Source organism: Mytilus californianus, unplaced genomic scaffold (genome assembly GCF_021869535.1).
Source record: "Mytilus californianus isolate M0D057914Y unplaced genomic scaffold, xbMytCali1.0.p SCAF_10, whole genome shotgun sequence".
Classification (NCBI taxonomy): domain Eukaryota; kingdom Metazoa; phylum Mollusca; class Bivalvia; order Mytilida; family Mytilidae; genus Mytilus; species Mytilus californianus.
Window position 1 is genome coordinate 77204087 of NW_026262582.1, and position 27517 is coordinate 77231603.

The following is a 27517-nucleotide window of genomic DNA, read 5'->3' on the forward strand; positions in this document are numbered from 1 at the left end:
ATATGTCAAGGCCTCCGTGTAATAAATCTCTCAGACTCACGCGGGCTTAAGCTCTTAATATTACCATTGTAGATTATTCTGCAATTGATATAATAAATATATAAATAATAAGGTATAAAGACATAAAGATTGCAACAGAGAACATAATTTCTCGAAAAATAACTTATTACACTACACGAAGCATCTGGAACGGGTAATTTCATATTTAATGTGTTGTCTAAAGCTTAAGAAGTTAATTCAGCTTTTCTTCGTAAATAAAACCAAAAATATACAGCGACCACAGCCAAAACTATCTGGTGCTGGTTTTGGGGGGAAAAAATGTAAGAAAGAAAACTTAGAGTATAATTTTTATAGAATGTTTTGGGTTTTTCTTTCTTTAATTTCAGGGCTTCAAAACAAGATAATCTATTCAATTCATGGTTCAATTAAAGAAATAAATTTGCTCAATGGAGTAGTATCAACCTTAGTATCCAATCTGCAGAGTAATATGTATTCCTCAGACTATGATTATAGAACTGGATATATTTTTTTCCCGAGGCATAATAAAGACGACATTTTAAGGTAATCAATCAAAGCATTTTCTTATAATCTTAAAATTGAGATATACATGTGTATGTTGTATTTCAGTACTCCTGTCTTTGGCTGGAATCATTTATCTATTTAAATACAATTTCAGGAATCCCATTTTATCGATCGTTAAGCATTCTGGTAAAATGTTAAAAGATTGACTGAAAATTATTATGGACGACAACTAATTGCATTTGGCTTTAATGATCTTACATTTAAAGGGAGGCGAAAGATACCAGAGGGACATTCAAACCCATAAGTCAAAAAAATACTGATAACGCCATGGCTATAAAAAAAAAGCAACAGACAAAGTCCAAAAAACACAACATAAAAAACTAAAAACTGACCACCACGAACACCTAAAACTGGGGGTGATTTCAGGTGCTCCGGAAAGGTAAGTAGACACTGTTCCACATAAGGTATTGCTCATATAAGTACAAATATTCGATAATAAGACTAATTCGGTAGTTCACATTCGGGAAAAGTTGACGGGATTGTAGTTACGACATTATGAGCATCTATGAAACGGATATTCCATAACGGTCAACCAACTTCTGATGGCGTCCTTAAAACGTACGAAGAGATAATTTTAACTTCATCATTTGGGACTCTTGGTTTAATAGCTTCCTTGTGGACAACAACCCTCTATCAAAGAAAAGGTGATAGGGAATGCAAGCCCTGGAAAATCGTATCAACTTGGAGATATGTATTTCGTATGCAGGCTGGAATATTGCTACAAAGAAATAGTAACTACTGTGTGACTTTATAGTTTTGTGATCTGCTTCGTTCTTATTACTAAAATCCTTTTCAACTAATTTAAGCAGTTGGTTCTTAACTTATGCTGTCACAATACTGTTCAAGCTTAGAGTGACAGTTACACACACACAATCTTGTGCAACCTAATGTATTCATTGTATGCCTGTTTTAAGTCGGGATTATTCAATGAAGTTCTGAGTTTTGTATTATGTTTATTGTTTTTTTTGTTTAAATTATTTCATATTTCGCCATATTGATGCATTTTAGCTACTTAACGATCTTGGTTTCCATTATTGTTGAAGTCCATACAAAGACCTGATAAACCTTGAGCTACTTATAAATATATCCACGTCATTTATATTACCTCAAATTAGTTTATCTTACATAGTATAATATAATATACTGTAGTGATTGCTAATAAGAATGAAAACAATGGTCTTAAATTTTAATAAAATATAATGGTTAATTCATAAAATATATTGGAGGAATCATTCTGATAGACTGAACGCCAATAACCTCAATTAAAAGTACATAAGGTACTATTAGGGATTTTCATATATGAAAAGATTGTTTTGGGAGAGAGAAAACTACAATCAAAGAGAGAAGTTAACATACAAATGAAAGTTGGATATTTTCGTAGGACGAACCCTTATATCCTCAAAATACAGAGAGTGAAGACGAAACAAGTGTCACATTCATTTTATTTTGTTTAGTTGATAATTAGATCTGCGCTAATCTATTCTCATCTTAATTGTTTACATGGGAGCAAAAAACCTTGGTTTCATTTTTCATGCTAACCACTTTGTCTTGGTCAATGGGTTATGGTTTTGTTCCATATTGTCACCTCTGACAAATGTTTTGTATATATTTCGTTGGTTTCGTGTTTTCAATATTTTGCTGTGTTTCACGAAAGAAAATCCTGAAAAGCGCTTCAAACGCACGGAATGTATTTATTTCATTTTAGGAAGTGTGAAATTATACAAAAGTATTATTTACATTTTACAGGTTTCGTTATCCATCTGATACAGCTTATAGCACTAAATTGGTAACAAGTGCAAGGGAACCAATAGCTCTGGTTATTGACCCGCTATTGAATCATGTGTACTGGACAGAAATATACCAACAAAAGATCTATAGATGTAATTTTGATGGGACAAATAAGAACTTCAGTCTGCAAGATGATCAACTATATGCTATTACATTAGATTACGTAAACAGGTTTGAATTAAAATTATTACGGCATTTGGGATCTGGTTATAATAAGATAATAGAGAAAGCACGAAACCAGCTTATCTGTCTAAATTCGATTTGATTGATAAATTTAACAATACTTACTGATATTTTGATGATATTTTCTCATAATAATCAAGAATACTCTGAATATACTGCCGAAATTCACCACAGCTTACTTACTTTAAATAGATCCAATATTAACAGCAATAACTGAACTTTTTTAGAGTTAGTTATATATATCAGTTTTACACAAGAAGTCTTAACAAAAATTTACGACCAAAGGGACGATTGTTTATTTTTTTGGAGGTGATGCTCCTCTGGCACCGTCTAACGGTGTTTTTGTTGTTGTACAAGTTATCATTTTGTACAAATTCTAATTTGTATTTTTACTTTGTACAAATTGAAATTTTTACAAAATGTGCTTGTACAAATTACAACGTGTACATATTTTGACTAAAATTCACTTATGAATGATCTAGAAACAGAATTATCAGTAAACCCACACATGTTTTGGGAACTCTTAAAATGTATGATAAGAGGGAAAACAATATCATATGCCAGTTATATAAAAAAGAAAAACACAAAAACCGAAAATGATTTAGAACTTAAGTTAGCTTAATTACTTATTATGAAATAGATCCCTCTAAAATGATAAATACAGAAATTAAATTTTTTTAAGAAGAACTTGTTCAACACAGAGAGAAAATAGTAACAGGTATTATGGCAAGAGCAAAGGCAAGATGGGTAGCAGAAGGTGAAAAATGTACTAACTATTTTTGTAATCTTGAAAAAAGAAATTATAATGAGAAAAAAATTCCAAAAATAATTAAGGATAATGGAGAGGAAATTTTTAATCAAGGCGAAATGTTAGAAGAACAACAATCATTTTATGAAAAATTGTACTCCTCAACAAATCCTATTCTTCTTCAAGAACATAAAAATCTATTTTTTCATCAAAATAATCCGTTTATCCGCAAACTCTCTGATGAACAGAGGTTACAGGCAGAGGGTAATTTGAATGCTAATGAATGCGTAAAAACATTGAAAAATATGAAAAATGGTAAATCTCCAGGAATGGATGGATTTACAACTGAATTTTATAAATTCTTTTGGATAGACCTCCATGAATTTATTATAAAATCTTTTAATTATAGCTTAGAAACTGGATCTTTTTCTGTTAGTCAGAAACAAGGAGCAATAACATGCATTCCAAAAGAGGGTAAATCAAAATTTTAATTAAAAAACTGGAGACCTATCAATTTATTAAATGTTGATACAAAAATTGCATCAGCTGCTTTAGCAAATAGAATAAAACCTTTTCTTGGGGATATAATCAGTGAAACACAGCAAGGTTTCATAAAGGGAAGGTATATTGATGAATGTACCAGGCTTATTTTTGACATTATGGAAAAGGCAGAAGATGATAATCTTCCAGGTCTTTTACTTTTATTAGATTTTGAGAAAGCATTTGATACCCTTGAATGGTCATTTATAGACTTGGCTCTGTCTTTTTTAGGATTTGGTTCTATTTTTTGTAAATGGGTAAAGACCTTATATTCAGAATCTCAGAGCTGTATTATAAACAATGGATACTGCTCTCAATTTTTTAATATTGGTCGGGGTGTTAGACAAGGCGATCCTTTATCTCCTTATCTCTTTATATTATCTTTAGAACTTATGAGAGCGCTGCACGTAAAAATAACCCGGAGATAAATGGTTTGAAAATAAATGATTCAGAATATCTTCTAAGCCAGTATGCAGATGACTCATGTCTTTTATTAGACGAGATTGAGCAATCTCTAGAAAAATGTTTATATACTTTAGAAAAATTCTCTTAGAGTGCTGGACTAAGGGCTAATTTTGATAAAACTGAAGCCATATGGATTGGGTCAAAGATTCACTCAAGGGATAAACTAACAATTACAAGAAATTTGAACTGGAATTATTCAGGAAATTTTAAACTTTTAGGAATAAAATATGATCTGTTCAGTGAAAATAAAACACTTGTAAATTTTGTGGAAAAAATAAAAAAACTTAAGAGCTTACTTAATTCTTGGGTATATAGAGATTTAACGTATATGGGAAAGATCACTGTTATTAAATCATTAGCTCTACCTATTCTAATTCAGTCATTGACAGTTTTGCCAAACCCACCAGTTGATAAAATAAAAGAAATTCAAAACATTTTCTTTAGTTTCTTGTGGTCAGGAAAACCAGATAAGATTAAAAGAAAAGTTATGATAGGGTTATATGAAAAAGGGGGGTTGAAAATGCCAGATATAAGATCTTTTTGTTATTCACTAAAGATGACATGGATAAATAAACTTTTAGACCCCTTGAATATATCCCCATGGAAAACACTGTTAATAGATCAATACAACAGATTCGGAGCAGACAAAATATGGTTGATGACCCCTGATGGTATCCAAAAGATTTCTTCAAATTTCAATAATTTTTGGAAAGATATTTTACTAAACTGGAATATCCTTAACACTGTCACTAATGACACTGCTGAAGGGATCATGAAACAATCCATATGGCTAAACAAGAGTTTGACAATAAATAATAAAACTGTCTTTTACCAGAGGTGGGTTGAATCAGGAGTTTTCTTTGTGCGTGATTTACTTGATGAAAATAGTGAATTTTTGACTTTAAAGAAGTTCTGCAGAAAATATAATCTTAATATTTATTTCTTGGAATAGCATTCTATACTTCATATGATACCAAAATCCTGGAAAGATCTAATCACTACTTCCGTGAAAATTATGCACATATCTAATTATAATTTTGAATTTATTAAAGACAATAAAAAGTCATGTCAATTCTTTTATAAAAAAATCTTGTCAATGTATACAGAACGTCCTACAAAACAAGAAGACAACATGTGTAAAGAACTAAGCACTCATATAGAAAATTGGGATTTCATTTATAGTTTACCGTTTTGTTGCACTAAAAACAACAAATTTAGTATGTTCTAGTTTAAGATTTTCCAAAGAACTCTCGCTACAAATGCATTATTGCAGAAATATGGATTAAAAGAAACTAACTTATGTAGTTTCTGTAATGAAACTAAAGAAACTATAAGTCACCTTTTCTGGGAATGTACCCAAGTTAGAAATTTGTGGTTAGAAATTGCAGCACTTTTTCAAGTTAAAAATAATCTGACTTTAATATTTAATGCGGAAAATATTGTTCTTGGGTCAGAGTGTTGGGATGTTTCCCTAAACTTATTCACTATTCTGATTAAGTATTATATTTATACATGTCGCTTTAACACTTCATTACCGACTCTTACAGGGGCGATAGCTATGATTAAAAATTCCTACCAAATAGAAAAAATATATACCTCCTTTTACAGATCCCCTAAAGCAAGAGAGAAATTTGATAGTAAATGGGAAATGATTAAAAACTTATTTTACATGTGAGGAGAGATCTTTCTTTTTTGTACTCACTTAAGGCTTTAAAATAATTCATGTAGAATTAATAATATGTTGATGCGCATCACAACTGGACAGTGATTTATGTGCATCATAAAAGTGCTATCTATGATGTTTATTGATATTGTTATATATATATTGAATCACTTGTTTTTGCTTGATTGTATTTGAATTATCTCCCCTTGACTTAGGTTGTCTTATACTGTTGTTATTTATTTTGTGATTCTGTCCAACATGTCCTGTCTGACCCTTATCTGCTAATGATCTCTGGTGATCTCTCCTGGTACCTCTCATGTTCAACATCATAGTATTGACAGTGATGCATGTGGCAAGAGGAGAAGGCTGATGCCATCATTAACAATATCAACATATCCAGAGTGATAAATGATGAGTATGATCTAATAGATAATTATTATATAGATAATAAAACAATAGCATTTTTAACTTTTTAACTTTAGACTGTTATTAAAAAATTTAATATTAATACATGTATTATAAATTATCTATGTATTCATGTATCACAATGCTTGGTGCTTTTTCAGATAAAATAAAAAATAAATTACAAAAAAAAAAGGTTGCATTTCAGTAAATATAGACAATGCAATTTCCCATAGGAACTCCCTTTACGGCTAGACCTGTGCCACTTTTACTATGAAGTTTCGTAAAAAATAATGTCCTAGAATGGAAAGTTGATTTGCACTACTTTTTTATTCAAATGTCAATACACAGGGCTGTGCGTCATATTTTCAACATTAATATACCCCAAACTTCTTAGAGTATAAAATTATACTAAAATTCTGCACTACCCCTCACTTCACTTAAGATCTTTCTCAGAATTCAATTCCACCGCCTACCATGTGCATTTATACTGGTAACATTCCCGAGTTAGGATGAAACATAGGGATCATATCTGGGAACCAGTACGTAGACAAAACAAAATATCTATGAATTTTATATATCTCCCCAAAAGAGGCGTGGTTAGTGAAACAGCAGTATTTGCTAAGTCCAACCTATAACGTGTACAGTAATTCAAATTGTTGATTTTGTTATAAAAAAAAGCATTGATACACACTATAGATTTTTTATTAAATGACCACACAAAAAACCTTAATTACCGAATACAAAAATATTTCTGCATCATTTGTTTGAGCGTGTGAGTGAATTATGGCATCGGGAATCGCACAAACTCATTTGCGTTTTACTTTTACATTTTACATATTGAGAAGTGCTTCTCCCCTTTGTATCTACATGAAAGAAAACCTTGACCATCACTTTTTGAAAGCTTTTTAACTGCTTCACGTAGCAAAATTTTAAGCTCAGAAACCATTGCTTCGAATAAAGATGTGGCTTTAACAGCTTCAATTTGATTTCAGTTGAGGAACGATCATACTGAGGAATTGGTGAAATGACATTATCCCCCACAGCCAGCTCTGATAATTTCTGTTTCGTTTTGATGGTTAGAAATTCGGCTTGGATCTTTTGGCCAGCCAGCGCACGATTCTTGGCACGTATGATTGGTGATTCAACGTCAACATCATCCTAATTGTCACCCGAGCCAATTTCTATTATACTACCAGAATTGTCACTGGGGCCAATTTCTATTATAATATCAGAATTGTCACTGGGGTCAATTTCTATTATAATATCAGAATTGTCACTGGGGTCAATTTCTATTATGCTATCAGAATTGCCACTGAGGCCAATTTTCATTGTACTATCAGAATTAACTGGTATTCATGTATCAATAACATTTAATATTATATAAATATTTTGTAGTGTATATCTATGCTTTTTTTTATAACAAAATACATACTATAAATTATTGTACAAGTTATAAGTGAATTTTAGTTGAATTGTGTTCAAATTGTAATTTGTACAGGCACTTGTTTACAAATTATAATTTGTACAAAGTCCAAATACAAATTATAATTTGTACAACTTTTTTGTACAAATTATAATTTGTACAAAATGATAACTTGTACACAACATTTATATATCACAACTCGTTCGCTGTACTCGTGTCTGAATTGACGCTTTGAATTTGAATGAGTGTAATATATGTTTTACTAAGATTCTTTAGTCAAGTATTTCGATACCATGAATCTTTTAAAACCTTTTTTCTATATTCTTCCATAGAGACAAGAATTTAATTTGCAAGTTTGGCTGGTTTCGATATCATTAAATTAAATCAAAAGTTGATATTAATGTTATACACAAATTCATGGAATTAAACTCTGTCGATGACTATATTTTAGCAATGCACAATGTCAAGATTTCTATTAATGACGTTTTTACACTAAATCCATGGCGTGTTGGGTGTGTATTGATTGATATTTTAGACTTAGATACATGATTCTTTTTATTAGTTGTTATTAGTTTCAGCTTTCAGTATCTTCGAGTATTATCAAGTCTTTACTTGGTGCCTTTTTTGTTTTGGGATGTATAGATACCGTGCCACATCCGGTCTGTGTTTTCGTGTTTTTTTTTGTTTTTGTTTTTTTTTTTTTGTATCTGATCTGATGAGGTGAGCCCTTTTCAACTGATTTTCAAAATTTGTTCTAATGTTGTTCTGTTTGTCCCAGTTTAAGGGGAGGATTTAGCGCCAGTAAACTAGTTCAACCCCGCAACATTCGTAATGTGCCTGTCCGAAGTCAGAAGCTTGTCGTTTAGTCGTTGTAATTGATTCATGTCTAATATTTGATTTTTGGAAATTGTTTTGTTATAAATTAGGCCGTTATAGTTCTCAATTGGATTGTTTCATATTTTTTTCATGTCAGGACCTTTTATAAAGTTAGGTTTTTATTCTCATTATTGAAGGCCGTATGGTTGTCTACAATTGCTAAAATCCACTTCACTTGAACTTTGGTGGATATTTGTCTCATTGGCAATCATACATCATTTTCTTATTTCTATATTCTATGTTTGTAACGCCAGTCTGATTTACGAGCGAAAGGTCGGGCGGGATGACGTGGGTTCCCTTATCATTTTATTTCATCTCATTACAATGTTAAAAGAAGATCGCTGAAACTTCAGTAAAACATGTGTAATATGTCGAAGAAGTGCATATGTTACTACTTACTAGTTTACAAATTTTGCAAAGACTATTTACAATAGTGAACCTGTATACATGTAGAAATTATGTTCCGTGTGCTTAGCTCTTGTCTCTCTATTTTGGCATTTTTTTGGAAAACAATGTTCAATAGATAAGTAACAATATATACCTGCACGGAGTTATTTTCTTACAGAACGTAAGGTCTTTTTTTTTTTTTGAAGAATCAACCCGGACGATACCAAGTTACAATACTTCAAGACATAAAATAATGTCCTATGTACGGTCATTATTTTCCCTGATTAAAATGCAAACTATAATTAAATTATTTAATAAACATTTAAGTCGTTTGATAGTAATCGTGTGATGTTACCAATTAGGGTTTTACATTTTTACTTTTCCATCGTTTCTGGCTCGACAGAAACAATCATTTCCACTGTCTATTAGATTGAAATACCAACAAATTGTCGTTGACGCACATTTTAACTTTACTTAACTAATACTTTCAAAACAAGCCAGATTTAACACATTAACATTCGTGTGTAGGATTTTGAAAATCCTATTGATTCACGTTGTATTGAAAATCATTCTTCGACCTTGCATATTCGTTTTTCGTGTTACTTGTACATGTATGTACATGTATCACAATTGCATATTTCCTTTGTGCCAGTTCATAACTTTTTACATCTATTTTTTTTGTTTTACTCTATCAAATGATCAAATGACTAAATATTCTTTTTTTCTACAGAATAACAGCCGTGAACTTTAGGGGGGATGCATAATGCATACTCCAGGTTATCAGTTTAAAAAAATGTAATGCTAGACAAAAGAGTGGCAAAATTTATTCTGAATAGTTTATTTAAAGTTGTTGAAAGAATAATCTGCTTTTCCGCGATAACATTGTCAAAAAAAAACAACGAAAAAAACATGGTATCCCCCTTTTTAATCTAAGTTGACAACAACTTACAAAGTGACTTGTATTTTTCATACACCGTAACAATTCATTTGTGTCTTCCTTCATGCTGTAACAGTTATATTTTCATTGTAACTGGATAATGATTTCTAAAGTTTATATCTAAATCAATCAGTGATTTTATTACACATTGTAAATGAGCCGTAAGGCGTATATAAACCTGGACGTATCAGAAAAGAATATACAACTTTAGTGTTTTCGGTAAAATACAATTAAAATCCTGCACATCAGTGCAGAAAATAATGTTTTTTGACGATATATAAGTCAGATAATGCAGATTTAAAGTTTTGTTGTCGTATAACACATCTCTGGCTGTCAGGATTGCCCTTTCATTTGATTAACCCTGACACCCCTCGGTGTGCTATATGACAAGAAAAAACCGGAAAATATGCATTATCTATAACATAATAATTTAATTTCGGATGTAACGTGTCTTCTGATTGGCTGACGTTGTTTTGTTTATCAGCTCATAGACATAATTCTGTCATGTGACCGTGACGTCATCAACGTTTTTTCATGGTTTACTCCGGTTTAAAATGGAATTTAGAATTAAATTATAAGAAATGACTGTAATATTTTGTCTGTCTATTCGAAATAACATAAAAAATGTGGTGCACACTTTAAAATAACCCGCTACGCGGGTTATTCAGTGTGCACCACATGTTTGATGTTATTTCTTCATAGACAGAAAAAATATTACAGTCATTCCTTAATTATCTAACCAAATCTTTGGGACTTCACAGGAAATAGTCAAAACTATTGAGGTTGTCATTCGTGCATTCTGAGCATGTTAAAACATCATTTTTCATTTTCCTATTTTTTTTTAAGTATGTTAGTGAATAATATTGTTTAATGATTATAACAAATCATTTTACATAACTGTCTTCAATTTGCGTTTGTTTTTAACATATTATTATATGATAAGTCGTTTGGTGTTGTTTCCTCTGTGTTAAGATTATATTTTGAAATTTGAGGCAGCACAGATGATAATTCTGGTAATGTCTGACGATACAGCAACAGTAACAACCATTCTTATCATTTACTTAATTCTTATTTTGTTTGTTGTTACCACCATTTTTACTCAAGGTCATAAAGAATGTAATGAAACATTAAATAACGTATAAGAAGACACCGTTTGGAAGCAGATTGTTGAAATCAACTGATAGTAAAGGGGTTTTAAATTGGTTCTTATTTATTGAAAAGTAATAATGTCATTAAAATATGATCAATTCAGTTCCGATATGTTATTCGTTTTAATGTCAATGCCACATAATAAACATGACGGATTATATGTGCAATATCATCGTAGGGTATTGACATGATGTAAACTAAATAATAACGAATAAGAAAGAAAAAAAAACTAGACGTAATAAACATTCTTTGAAAAAGATTAAATTGTTTTAGGTGATAGAAACCACACGACATCATTTTCCTTTTAAGGAACATGTCTTAATATGATCCAAAATAGACTACCACCATTTATTCACAACTCTCACGTTTTTCAATATTTTTCTATTATGTGATTACAGATGGCTGTATTATAGTACAAAGACAAATAAAATAAAAAGATCAAAATTAAATGTTGCTGACACAACGACCATTAAATAATTGGTCGATGTAACTGGTTTGGGTATAGGTATGTAGACTCAATGGTTTATGTTAAAAAAAAAAACGACAACATCGATATAAAATATGTGGTACCGATGACCGATAGCCTCCATAATGATAGAAGACTCTTGGAATTAAATTTAATGTGTTGACGATTGCATTTAATGTTTTCCTGGCAGCCTTTTTAGAGGTTGAAGCTGGACGTTTTTCAATCTAATGGGCTAAAATACAATGACAAAAATATGTTTTATCCATAAATCAGAAGCCTTCAACAAGTACTTATAATATGCGGAAGAAGTAGTGTTTCCAGTCTAAGCGGAAAGCTCATCAGAATCATATTTACAAATTAAGTATTATATAAAAGAAAAGCATGAACAGAACATACAACAATATATTCTGAATATTTAATGATGGAAAAGAGTAACTCAGTACATTAACTTATTGAAATGTCCGTTTACACTTAGGAGAAACTTATCAGAGATACGCTCAAATGAAAAATAAAAATTTAGAAAGACCGGGTAAAGTACGGATTTAAAGGGCATTTGACAGTCAGAGTTCCGAAAGTTTTTGCTAAATACTGCTAAAGTAGTCTATTCCAGGGGTTTGAACAGAAAACCTCCAAAAATGACTTTTCATGTTATTTCATTTCTTTTTAGACCGTGACATACAAACAAAAAGTCCTTTTCTAATTTTTGACTTGCCCAAATGAAGACTGTTAAATCTTGCTATCTGTATGTTACAAAACGTTAAGAAAAAACATTTGCCGTACGGTGACCCATAGTTGCTAACTTCTTATGTGTAAAATTATATACATAAGAAAAGACCTAATAGTATATCAATAAGTCGAAAATGGTATAATTTATGTGAAAAATACCCCCTTAACAATTGTTGTTTCCATGACATTTTTCAAAATTAGAAAATTAGAAATGTCACATTATTGCCAATAAGATAACAATCCATAGAGTTAAACCAAGAATGACGTGCACAATTGCAGGTGACCGATTGACTTTGAACCTTGTGGATACTAAGCAATAAACTGTACAAAGGCCCAGCTTAAATAAATATGTGAGCAGTTAAAACAATAAAACATTAAGCAGACAGTTTCTTTTAATTTATTATAACTTTAAGCATGAACTTGACAAAGGTTGTTAACAGTAGCTTTTAACATCAATACTCAAACAAAGTTGGTTGAACAAAAAGATAAAACATGCTACACAGAGCAACAAGTGATCGGTATGATGGAGGTTCTCATTGATAACATATTTGTTGAATTTGGAGGTATACTTTTTAAACAAGTTGTTGTCCTATGGGAACAAACTGTCCGCTACTCCTTGCCGATCTCTTCTCATTTTCATATAAGTTCCTTCAGACACTTATCAAAAACATGAAAATCAAAGATGCCCGATCATTTAATTTCACATTTAGATATATTGATGATGTATTTTCCATTAAGAATCCATACTTTTCTGATTCGGTGCCATTAATATATCCTCCAGAACTTGAAATTAAAGAGACAACTAACACGGCTTCTTCTACTTCAATTTTTAGACTTATACCTCGAATTTGACATAATACCAGAATCTCTGACAAACGAGACGATTTCAATTTTGAAATTATAAACTTTTCCCACCTTAGCAGCAACATACCAACTTCACCTTCATATGGGATATACATTTCCCAACTCATTCGGTATCCAAGTGCTTGCTGCTGCTACTCAGACTCTATAAAAACGTCACTAGTGTCTGAGCAGAAAGTTGATGGGCCAAGGTTATGTTAAAGAACGTCTCGTCCTTTTTTTTAAAAAGATCATTGGAAGATACCAAGACCTTGTTGATAAATATTCTGTATTAACTTCACAAATAATATATGATAGTCTTGAAGTATAGATTCTAGGAACTGACGTTGTTTGTCATCTTAATTACGTCATTGTACGTGTAAAGTTTTCTATTTGTGTCCTTTTAAATTTTTAACCTTTGCTGTTTAGTTCATTTTTGATAACATACATATGATGTGGATCGATACTCATACATCCCTCATTGTGTTATTGTGCTATGGTCAATTTTTAATTATTGTCTTTTAATTTTGGTTATTTTCTTTGTCTATATGCCATTCTGTGATTCTTTGTTGAAACTGTTATTTGTTTTATTAGTTATTAAGATTGTATTACAATGTTGACTGCTGTACCCCAATTTTTGACGTGTTTACCTATTATGTCTGTTTGTTTTGCTAACACATTGTTGTCAATAAAAGGGAATTCAATGCGACTGTCATATAAATGAGTGGTTTTGCTAGCTAACAAACCAGGTTTAATTCCTCATTTTCTATATAAGGAAATGCCTGTACCAAGTCAGGAATATGAAAGTTGTTTTCCGGTCGTAAGGTGTGTTTTGACTTTTGAGCTTTTGATTTTGCAATTTTATAAAGGACTTTCTGTATTGAAATCCCCTTGCAGATCGGTATTTCTATTATTTTACTTTTTAGTAAGAGCTGGTTTTAGCCTAAAGAGTGTTTTACTCTTTATAAAGGATTTCTATTGAATAACAATGCAATAATCATGATAATGATTATAATAATACTACTTTTATTATACATACAATGACTTCTTCAAATAATAAGAATAATACTCCTAGTAATCCCGAAAGGCTCATCGTTATTCCTAGAAAACTGACACCCTTCGACAAGACAAAATTACAAAACTTTTAAACCATTGTGTGTCGCGAGGGGCCAGAAATGACAACATTTGATTTGAACAACTAGTGAAAACTGTATATTCCTGCCAAACTTACCTTTAAACAATTTATTAGTAAAGGTTATCTACCAATGTTGTAATTACATCTTTGAATATAGTTTACATTGGCACTAATATCGATTTTGTCATCAGCAAATTAAAACATAACTAAATTTGTATTCTTTTCAAACGGGATGTATAAAGACTCACCCACGTTCATTTTGATCTATAAAGAGGTTAACTCCTAACTAACCTACTGCCTGTCGATACATTTATTTTGGCATTGCACAAGTCATGTCTTCTTTGACTGTCCATGACGTTAAAATACTAAATCCCTGGGATGTGTTTTAGTTGATTTTAGTCTCTGATGCATGATTATTTTTTATTAATTGTTTTTGGCTATTAACTAGCTGTCAGTAACGGCGAGTACTCTCAAATCGTACTTTCTTGTTTATTTGACCTGTTGATACTAATTGTAATGCTTTCTTGTTATTTAATGTTTACTTATTCAGGGTTATATCTGGTCTATATACCAGCTTTGATAAGTGTTTGGTATTACTATAAATTTTCAATTCTTCGTACTATGAACATCAAAATTATTTATTTTTTAAAAATATTTCCTTTATCCATTTGAACTGTACACGTATACCTAACAACAAAATTATTTTCATTTACCTGTGTTTAAAGTAATTGCAAATGGCTGATATTTTTCTTCAAGCATACTGTTTTTCTTAAATTGTTTGACATTCCACAGCAGTATAACATGTTACTTTAACTAGTCTTCCCTTAGTTTATTTATTTTGTATTTACATTGTATCATAGATCAAATTTATTTGTTCAGTGTATGTTCACTGGTGTTAATATGTCTTTTGATTGAGTTGAGCCATTTCAATTGATATTGTATAGTGTGTATTTCTATGTTGTGATGTTACACTATTGTTTTAGATAAGAGTGAAGGTTTAGTACCATTAAAACGTGTAAACCCGCTGCAATTGTTTGCATCTGTTCTAAGTCAGGAATCTAATATTTAGTAGTTGTCGTTTGTTGATGTGGTTCATAAGTGTTTCTCGTTTCTCGTTTTTTATATAGATTAGACCGTTAGTTTTCCCGTTTGAATGGTTTTACACCAGTAATTTTTGGGGCCTCTATAGCTTGCTGTTCGGTGTGAGCTAAAGCTTCGTGTTGAAGACCGTACTTTGACCTATAATGGTTTACTTTTATAAATTTTGACTTGGATGTAGAGTTGTCTCATTGGCACTCATACCACATCATTATATCTATTAATTCAAATTCATGTTACTAAATTGTCGTTACAGGTCAGGCCTTTATTCTGTAAATCAACAATTCCACTATTTGTATATTTATTACTAGTTTTATTTTTATATTTTTTTTGTGCTAAGTATTAATTATCATTGATCAGTGTAATGAATCGTGTGTCAAATGTGAGGCGATAATTATGTTTATTTTATTTCAATATAGTCACGACATAAATGCCTTGTAACACCATATTGAAATAACTACCAAAACTGATGATAGTGATTCTAAGTACACCATTGCTATTTCAGATGCTAACAAAAAACGACTGTATTGGATGGAATATCAAAAAGGTGATTTGGAATCTTCCGATCTAAATGGAACAAATGCTATAAAAATTGTCAGCACGAATAAAACGAGAACAAACATAGGCATCTATGTTTATGGTAGCAAAATATATTGCTCAAATGGTAATCAAATATTAAAGGTCAAAGTATCACCAGTTACAATGGCAGAGGTCGTACACACAGATACAGAGACAATCCATGGTGTACTTTTTTATGATGGTAAGGATATACTTATTGGAAGAAAAGGGTAAAGATAAATTATCTGACATATTCGTATACTGTTTATATTTTTTTCAGTCAATTAAGATAAAATCACATGAACGGTACCAATTGTTCTGCACAAGATACGCATTTCCACAATTCATGAGCTGTGTCAGTTAGAAATCGACCTTATGCAAATGATTATCAATATATATATATTAACCTTTTTCGGGTTGAAAAAAATCTATATGCAAAATTTGTAACTGTTTGAAAATTTAGTCGATATAAAAAAACCTACAAAATAGACCAAATCATCTTTTATTTCGTATTTGAATGTTTCAAAATCAATCAAAGTATGATACATGTAAATGTATAAGTGTATTTGTCAATTTCTATCCGATGCAGCTCACATGTCACATGATAGTATGGCCGAAATATTTGAAAAAATCAAAACCTAATGAAAAAAAAATGAAGAGCCTATACATTATAAACCAAAAAGAACAAAAGGTAAAGGCACAGCCGGGCAAGGAATCAGAGCTTATAATGAGAAGATTATCAGTCCAATAAACATGTGGATATTTCTTAACGAATCAATTCATAATTAATTTGCAATGTTTTTTAATTGGATTATTTAAAATGCAATATGTGTAAATAATGACTTGTTAAGAAGAATGAATAAGTTTGTACAAATGTATGTTAGTCTGTAAATGAGAAAATTACATGCATACAAACAATGTATATTGCACAATACGGATGAATTGTACACGTAATTTGACAAATAAAAATGTTTGCAATAAATGTTTAAATTATTGACCGAAATATGTTATGCATAATTTTATCATATATGTAATCTATATATTTTCATCTGCAACTTTTATTTGTCATTAGTTGACGATGTTTAACCTTTTTGTATGTGTCTTTGTCTAAAGATTGTGAAATAGTTATGTACTGCTTGTACGTGTATGCAGCCATATAATCAATGTTATCTCGTAGCTGTTAATTCGCATTAAATTAACGAAACGTAAAGGTTAACTAACTCTAGCTTAATAAATGCAATACTGTTGGTTCATTTTATTTCGTGGTAACAAATTTTCGTGGATTAGGGAAAACTTGCATTTTCGTGGATATCTAATGTCATTGTTAATGCTAAGTCTGCAAACATTCCTTTAGAAAAATTTGTAATTCGTTGAACATTTTAATTCGTGGTTCCCATGTGAAAACGAAATCCACGAAAATTGGTTTCCAACGAATATTAATGAATTCACAATAACAGATGTTTATGATATGAGAGAGAAGTCTTTTATTGACGTTACCATTTGGATATCAGCTATGAGTAATCAATAATAAAAAAACCTAGACAAAACAATAGTACAAACGAATAAACGTATCCTACTTTGTAGGCTTACAGAGGGATGCATATAGTTCGTTCTACCTCATATTCACGAGTTTTTAATTTTATTTACTAATAATGTTTCAATCGATAAATATTCAAGGTTTATGTTAATACAAGTTTGTAATACATTTAGAAAAGAGGGGCGAAAGATACCAGAGGGACATTAAAACTCAAAAATCGAAAATAAACTGACAACGCCATGGCTAAAAAAGAAAAATAACAAACACACAAATAATAGTACACAAAACACAACACAGAAAACTAAAGACTAAGCAACACGAACTCAACCAAATACTAGGGGTGATCTTAGGTGATCCGGAAGGGTAAGCAGATTCTGCTCCACAAATGGCACCCGTCGTGTTGCTCATGTTAGTACAAACCCGATAGCTAGTTTAATTCGATAGGTCATAGAAATATCGTGTTTGCCCCTCTTTCCATACAGATTTGAACTACATACATTCACACAACGTTATTTCATTCACTGAAACGACATAAGTGACATGTCACATTGTATATTATGATAAAGATGTTTTCTAAATACTTTATGACATGTTTACATCATGTCTATATTATACGACGTGTTATTGGTTTTTAATGTTTAGTTTGACTAATTTGATAATGTCATATTTGAAATAAAACTTGAACTCACTTTTGCTTTTTTCGAATAATATTTTCATGAAAACAAAATATCCCTTCCATGAACAAATGATTTTCAAATAAATGACCATTATCTCATGAATTAATTGATATTTGATTAAACATGTCTCTAAATTTGCACATGTTAGTATGTTGAGTTTAATCATACATATGTTTTATATATCTAATTTTAACGAATTGATTCATGTTTTCCTTTTTCATTTAAAGAAATGTTTAAAACGTCTATATATGAGGTATTTACAAACATAACCTTAATTAATTCCACTGACATCCAAAGGTGAGTAATATTTTATGTTTTTTTTAGTTCAAAACTTATTATAGAAACGTCTAAAAAAATGTTTTAAAGTACATCAGCACAAGCAAATGATTATAATTTTGAATAAAGAAATATTTTTTCATGTCACAATACACACATTTAAACTAAAAACACTATTACCCTATGATTGTTTTTCGCGCATATGCGTTGATATTGGCAAGTTTGGATCAACTGCATAACAGTTTGTTATCCGCAGACTAGACTTTACAAAGTACACCACATTACACAAACACTAGTCTACAAAAAACAAAATACATAATAGAAGTAACAAAAAAAAAAAAAAAAAAAAAAAAAAAAAACAGAGGATATAGGGTATTTAACGATGACAAAAAATCAGTACATATAAGTTTTTGTGATATTATATGGATATACAAAAGTGTTTACATGAACCTACTGTTTTACCTGTATTTTTAACATAGACATTTATTTTTCAGTCGAAGATTTTGCTTAACACATCTGACTTACAGTTGAGAAAGATTATGCAATATCTTGACTAACCATTCTTGTTCCTGTTGTATATATCCTACATTGTAAGTATTGTTATAATAATATTTTAATGTTGTGTTCTACAGATATAATTTCAAAGTACATGTTCAAATTAGTTGTTGTGAAAGTGAAAATAGTAACTTCCGCTTTTGAAAATAATTTAAGTGTCAGATGATGGCTTACCCAATGCGTATGATTCATATAAGTTACATTACCATTAAAAAAAACTATTTTACTATACGCTGATTTATCAGGTCTTTTAAATGTTTGATAGGATAACTGAATCTATGCATCTTTAAACTCACAATCAATGTGCCTGCTTGCCATTTTTGAAACAACTTGTTTTCTTGTGTAAAAAATCCAACCCTGTCAAATATTAATTTCATCATTGAACACATTTATTGAAAAAGTCATGTGGAAAGTATCCCTTTACAATATAAATTCTCTATCTTAGTTTACTACGTCGATGAAATGCCAAACAAACGTACACATGACATCAAATAACGTCACCTAAAACCGAACACTTTGTCAGAAAAATAACGATTGAAATTACGCGTAATATAAGCCAGGTATAGTTAATGAGTTTTTACCTTGATTGCGGATGCTACAAACATATGTACATGTATAGTGAAGGTACATAGAAAACATGAACTTATATATTTGTCCGATGTCATATAACTGATTAATTATATGGAAGGCTACACGGTGACTACATTTTATTAACTTATATGCAATTTTGGCAGTGGTGGAGATTTGCTTTCCTGGAAATCATACAAAAACTTCATATTTTTATATATAGGAATTTTTATTTTAACTAAGAATAAACATGAAATAATTAGATACTTTTGGCCGCGTCAATTAAGTTTTCTTTGTCGTGCGTATTTGGTCTTTATGCGATATAATTATAAGTTTGTAAATGCCTTTAGTTTCTTCTAGTCTTTTGTGTTCTTTAAACATCTTCAACTTCATAAACATGTTAAGTCAGTCTAGTAAACAACATGACCCTGCCAAATTTAATTTGTTTTAAATGTTGATGCAATCTTGTGTACAGAAAATCACTTAACCAATCGACCAAGTCTTTATAAAACGTCATCAGTGAGCAGAAAGTTGATGAACCAGGAGTATGTCAAAGAACGTCTCGTCCTTTTTCTTAAACAAGACCTTGTTGATAAATATTCCTTATCAACTTCACAAATAATACACGATGGTCTTGAAATATAGATTCTAGGTACTGACGTTGTTTATCATCTTTAAAACGTGTTATAGTATTCTTTCATTTGTCTTTGTAAACTATTACTTTTACTGTTTAGTCTGTTTTTGGTAATATCCATTTGACGTGGCTCTGTACGTATACATCACGTCACTGTGTTATTCTGCTATGTTAAATTTTTGTATTCTTGTATTTCGTTTTTACTAATGTGCTTTGTCTCTATGCCTTATTTTTTATGTTGACCTATTTGTTTGTTTTCATTGTGATTAAGATTATAACACAATTTGACTGCTGTACTCCTATTTTTGACATTTTTACCTATTATGTCTTTTTGTTTTCTTCACACATCAATGTCAATATAATGGCATTTTTTGCTACTGTCAAACAAGTGAGAGGTTTAGCTAGCTATAAAACCAGGTTTAATCCATCATTTTCTACACTAGAAAATGAATGTACCGAGTCATGAATATGACAGTTGTTATCATTCGTTTGATGTGTTTGAGCTTTTGAGTTGCCATTGCTTAGGGAATTTTCTTTTAGAATTTTCGGTATGTTGTTATTTTACTTTTTGCATAACAGAAAACATGTCAGGGTTTGTTCAATGGTCAAGACACACCCAATAAAGACAGAACACAAATTATCTGACGATATAGTTTTGAAATCGTTATGACAATGCTAAATATAAAAATCAACGTTTGTTAGTGCAACGCTAGACATAAAACCATAATTAAATAAAAAAACAAAACAAAACCCTAAACATTTTTGAATATTGCTTGTTCTCAGTCCTAGAGTATGTACTTTTTCAAATGTTTGTGTTAGGCCGTTTTCACATTGAGCTAAAGTTAACTAAACACTTAGAATAAACTTTATTACGTTTCCATTGATAAAATTCAATGTTTACATATAGTTTAAATCAGGTTTTGACTACATGCAGTCGATAGTCAATATAGGACTTGTGTATGTTAAGTATACATATAACTTGATATTAAGAACGTGGTTTTTACTATGAATATTTAAGGAGATTACAATTATTGAAAGAAAAATGATTTCTAATATTTTGTTTCTTTTTTGCTAATGGAATATTCATTTTACATCTGAGCTGGGTCAATATATGAATTCACCTTATGCAAGCGCACATATATATATATATATATAAGACTTTGATAGATTTTGGAACATTCAAATACAAAATAAAAGATGAATTTTGGTCTGATTTGTACGGTCCTTATAACAACTCAATTTTCAAACAGTTCCAGATTATGCATACAGATTTTTTCAAACGGAAACACGATAACAGATGTATTGATAGCATGCATATTACTTATTGAAATAACGGCTTTATTATTTAGCACGAACATTTTTTCTTTTCTTTTTGTATACAACTATTTCTTGCAAAGTCCTGCATTTTTTAGGGAAACATATTTATTGTGAACCTGTTTTGGAAAATGTTATTTTTAACAGTTAGTACCAGTCCAGAATATTAATTTCCAAAATCACCACTAAGATTTTTGGGGTAATAGAAATATTTTCACTTAGGTCTTATTTACAATCGACAGTAAAACCCTTGTCAAAGTGTATCATCAGTTTGGCTGTGCGGGATGTACAAGTATGCAGCCACGACCTGTCAGAATGGAGACATTAAATCTGATAACTTGTGTAAAGAGAGATCAGAGCACGTTAAAAATCCTTGCAACAACACTTTCAAGAGTCTGTAGGTGACCTGTTGCAAGGGATATACTCTTTCCCTATCCAATATACTCTAATTTTCGAATGGCAGTCTAAATTTCTCTGAACTTCGTCCCGAGTGGCTTCTATTATAAGACCTACCTATTGTTTTGATTGTGAATTTGTTCATGTCCTGAACACGTATGAAATATTTGCAACTAAACATGAAGCAACCACCAATCAATCAATCCCTTATTTTCAAAATATTTTTTTCGCCTACAATTATGCTGTGTTATCCTGTTTAATTGTGATATCTTTAGAACACTCAAAGTTCTACAAATCAATATAACAATTTTTTGAAGGTATTAACCATTCATCTTATTGCGACAAACCATTATTTTTCATATTTATAAAAAAACAAACAATTTTTCATCCATAACATAAAGGAACATTTTTTTAACTCCATGTTGATTACCCCGCCCTTCAGTTTCAATGGAATGAAACAATTTTCCTCACCCCTTCCTGAAACAAATGTATGTTTTCTGTAAAAAAAATGGAATTTAAACAATTTATCTAACCACCATCCCCCCGAAACCCCCCTTCCCCCCAAAAAAAAAGTTTATAATTAAAAACAATATGAATTGGTCTGCGCCTAACTGATGTAACAGTTTACAGCCCTATTCGTAAATTACATGTGCATATTGTTTACTGGTTGAACATTTACCATAAAGAGGTAATTAAAACCGATGTACAGATGAGAACAAATTTAATGTAAAACCAGTGGTCATTACTTGAAACTAATTGTAAAACATGTAGAGAATGTGGCGTTTGGTTTGTATATGATCTTAGTTGGTGTATTTTGAGTCCGAATCTTATATTTAGTTTAATCTCTATGTTAAAATCTAAATCACTTGTGACCTACAATTCTTGCCAAGTATTGTCATAATATTTGTCCTCCAACTAAACTAAAATTACATAGAATATATACTTTGATCATTCGTGAGTGTGAAATGTTTTGTCGTGAACTCATGTCAGCCTTCTATTCATTAAGTTGAATATATGATGATTATGTTATAGTTTTTTCTTCTGTATTCAGACAAACATATGATTAAAATTAGTTTCATGTTTTATTTTTAATTATTAAAAAATTTTAACAGCAGTATTTCTATACGTGTGTTGTTTGGTCAGATTGTTCATAAATAAATATAAGAAATTGTATGATTATTATGATGATTGGCATTTAGTTGAAGCTTTATATTCCTCCGATATTAGCAAATATAAGATATCAAAATCATCATTTGAAAAAACATACATTAAGGAAACAAAGGAAAAACTCTTTCCTCATATTTATGTTTATGTTTTACAGATATGTCGGCAGTGAAAATAATTGGTCGTTATTACTCTTCCTGAACTTAAAAATGAAAAATGGTACGATAGAAGGACGTTGGAGTTTGTAATGGAACACACTGCATGTCGGTTAGACCGCGACGGAGCCCAACTATGGAGTGATATCGTACAGTAATTCTAACTTTCATCAAAAGAATGATTACGACGACTTTCATTAATTTTACTGAAACATTTAAAGGAATAAAAAAAGATAATGAGCATGCAAGAATTAGGACCACAGAACATCTCCAATACACACTAGTGACTCACAGTCGGACAATCGAGTGAATGTTACAAGGAATATGATGTTAATTATAAATATATAAAACATGGGACATTCGAATCGGTAAATTGTGATTACATATTAAAGCATTATCCATACTGCCGACGTATTCGGGACAATGGTATCAATAGACCAAAGCGAAATATATGTCAACTTGTGTTGAAAATAGTTCTAAAATAAACTCGAACTGATTTAACTGGCAAATATGTATGATAATCAAAAGCAAAAAAACGTCTACCGTATTCAATTAAAAAAGGCGATTTGGTAGTTGAAGCAAGATGTGAACTAAAGTACATATGCATACACCAATCAAGATGCATAAATGACAGACGTATAAATGAGTGGTTAAGTTAGATTCTTAAGAGCTTTCATTGAGGGATTTATAAAATGTTGGTGTTTGAGTGAATGTATTCTGAGATGCATTATACACATAACATTATTTACACGGGTAAAAGCGGGAAGTTTAAATTGAGAATAGCTAATGCCCATGCTCCTTACAGTGGACAATACGTCAGAATGTGCATGCATTTAACAAAATGTGTATGATGCCGTGATGCAATTATATTACACCATCCAAAATATATTGCAGCTTATATAATATATTTTGTTGCATCATTTATTGACAGGGGATTCATAAACGCAATACTTTGAATTCGGTAAATAAGTTCGCAAAACAGTCAATGCATACTGTTTTTTTTTTGGCTTACATGTTCGATTTTCAATAAATTATTAAAGTTCACAAAAAGTCATGTGTTAAAACAATCACAAAACGTTGAAAGCTATTACGTAAACATATAAGCATTTAATGCAAAATATATTGATTGTCTTTTAGGCATAATAAATAAACAAATATCAATCATGAATTGAAAGGTGCATTATTATAGATACACGGTACCCTGAATAACATCGTCATTCATAGTAAGTGAGGAAACTCCCTTTATATTTCGAGAAAGAGGTTGTCAAACTATCTACAACCGAATATACATTTCTGTTGTTGGAGCAAGATAGTACAGATTCTGGAAGATAATGAATATTATTTGCGACTGTTAGTTTCGATGCTTGATGAATTTTTTTGTTTCAAAAAGCGAGTACGAATTTTCAATTCTAAATACTGTCAAATCAAAATCTTACGAAATCTATCACAAAATAAACTCAATTTTTCATGTTGTTCTTTTAACCCGCTTTTTGATGGGGTTAGTGTTGTCTTTAGTTTACTATGTTGTGTTTTGTGTTCTGTTGTGTGTCTTTTTTTGTCTTTTGGGTTTTTTTTTTGCCATGTCTTTGTCAATTTATTTTCAACTTTTGAGTTTTTTTCCCTTTGGTATTTTTTGCCTCTTTTCACAAATCATATAAGGATTATTTACTCCTGAGCATTGAATGTTACACACAATAACCTATTCTGTATAATGTTTAGGGTATTACGAAGAAAAAGTCTCCACAATTCCCGCTTTACTTTAACTCTTCTTAAATTTAAAACGAAACCAACCCCATGTCCGAGTGCAATCCCATACTTTAAGGAAACTCGAACAGTCTTCAAAGACAAGTCTGTAGATTTAATTTATAAAGTTCTACAGACAGTCTCGGATGCATTATTTAATGGATTAAATAAATGTATTTCAGACACACGCAGACTGTGATTGAACATGTTGAACTATATATTTTGTCTAATATCAGAACCTGGACATTTTACTTAGGGCAGCTATATTAAATGTAAAAATCAGATTGAAAAAGCTGGATCAAAAATAAGCAAAAAAGAACGAGAAAGTTACACACAAAGTGTAAGAGACTAGTAGTTCGGAACGTTTAATTCATTATTTTAAATTGTATTCCATTGCACCATACTGAACCATTTGTTAATACAGCTGGAGAGGTCTGACCTTTCTTAATCATTTAGCAGTTATATAAGCGGTTAGTGATACACTATAAAGTGTTAATGTTTACACTATGAAGTTGATGGCAACATTTTGTCGTATTATGAATATATAATCAAGTTGCAAAACCTTTTCCTTCAGAATCAATCACATAATAAGTAACTCTGATTGTCTGTTCCTTCCCGTATATAGTGGAATAACTTTTATGTTCAAGTTAATTATCAATAAAAACTGGGAAAAGCAGCATACTGTTATAGAACACATACAGTTGATACATAACAAATTATCGGTGTTTACATGTTTCTTTTTTTATCTAAAAAAAAAGGGTACGCGAGAATTAAGTGCAATTAATAAATTTTGAAAGGAAATTTTGCAGTATACTATGAGCTTAAATATATGTGTATCAGTCCGACATCATTGCTTGTGTTTCGTACTGTTAGTTCCCATGCTTATCATCAAAATAATAGCAATTGTTTTGAATTTCCACCAGAGATTGATCTGGATCTTTCATTCCTGTAATTTTCAAACAACGCTATACTTCTAAGACTGTCAAATGCTCATAAGGGTGTGAAATAAAAATAGTTGAAGTAGAGTTTCAATCATAACACCTGTGTATTCTAGTTTGTCTTGTAATAGCTTTGTAGAAAACCCTTATATCATTAATTTGCTTTACGTCAGTTCAACAACTCTCCCCAGTCGATTGTATCATCTTGCAAATTGGCGACGATGGCCATTCGTGTTCACAGTGTTTTCGCTTATATAAACAAGAGGGCTATAACTGTTAGAGCATAATAAGGTGCTACATTATAGACACTAGAGAATAATAGGGTACTGCATTATAAAGAGTAGAGAGTAGTGGGATCTTACAATATAAAGAATTGAGAATAATGAGGTGCTACATATGTACACTATAGATACCAGAGAATACTGGGGTGCAACACATGTACACTGTAGAGAATAATGGATTATTACATTATTAAGAATAGAAGACAATATAATGGTACACTAAAGAGAATAGAGATTAATAAGGTGCTTCACTACACAGAATAGAAAATAATAGAGTGGTATATTATAAAGAATAGAGTGTAATTGGATGCTACACTATAAATGATAGAGCATACTACGGTGTTACATTATAGAGAATAGAGAATAATTTGTTGCTACATTATAAAGAATAGAGAACAATGGGGTTGTACACTATAGAGAATAGAGAATAATTGGGGTGCTACATTATAAGGAATAGAGAACAATGGGGTTGTACACCATAGAGATTGAGAATAATTGGGTGCTACATTATAAGGAATAGAGAACAATGGGGTTGTACACTATAGAGAATAGAGAATAATTGGGGTGCTACATTATAAGGGATAGAGAAAAATGGGGTTGTACACTATAGAGAATAGGAAATAATGGGTGCTACATTATAAAGAATAGAGAACAATGGGGTTCTACACTATAGAGAATAGAGAATAATTGGGTGCTACATTATAAGGAATAGAGAACAATGGGGTTGTACACTATAGAGAATAGAGAATAATGGGTGCTACATTATAAAGAATAGAGAACAATGGGGTTGTACACTATAGAGAATAGAGAATAATGGGTGCTACATTATAAAGAATAGAGAACAATCGGGTTCTATATTATAGAGAATAGGGAATAATGGGTGCTACATTATAAAGAATAGAGAATTACGGAGTTGTATAATATAAAAATGAGAATAACAGGGTGCTATAGTATAAAGAATAGCGAATCATTGGTTGGTACGATAAAAAAAAACTAAGAATAATGGACCAAAAAAAATAGGAAAAGAGAAAGATGGAATGAAATATTTTAAGATACACAAATGAAGACATCCAGACATCCAGACCATTTTTTCTTGTCGTAAGATGCAACATTTGGTTCTTCTTCAATCATCATCCCATTACTAGTTGATTTACTGCTAAAGTTTTCAATAGTTTCTAGTCTTTATTGGTGTCGTGAGTTATAATTTATCTTCTCAACTATATATTGAATATTTGTGTGACATATGTTATACAAAGGTCATACAAATTCGTGGTTTTACCACTGTGTTGTTTTCAATGGATAGTACAGCAA

The 27517-nt window shown here is 30.8% G+C and overlaps 2 long non-coding RNA genes across 2 annotated transcripts; both read left to right on the forward strand.

Moving 5' to 3' along the window:
* The first annotated feature begins 504 nt into the window (after nucleotides 1-504).
* LOC127718623 (uncharacterized) lies at nucleotides 505-17188 on the forward strand. The gene is made up of 4 exons (XR_007989940.1): nucleotides 505-561; nucleotides 2329-2541; nucleotides 11545-11651; nucleotides 15917-17188. It is a non-coding gene; the product is annotated as an uncharacterized LOC127718623 (long non-coding RNA).
* Nucleotides 17189-17241: 53 nt separating this feature from the next.
* LOC127718607 (uncharacterized) lies at nucleotides 17242-24412 on the forward strand. The gene is made up of 2 exons (XR_007989922.1): nucleotides 17242-19049; nucleotides 23247-24412. It is a non-coding gene; the product is annotated as an uncharacterized LOC127718607 (long non-coding RNA).
* The last annotated feature ends 3105 nt before the right edge of the window (nucleotides 24413-27517 follow it).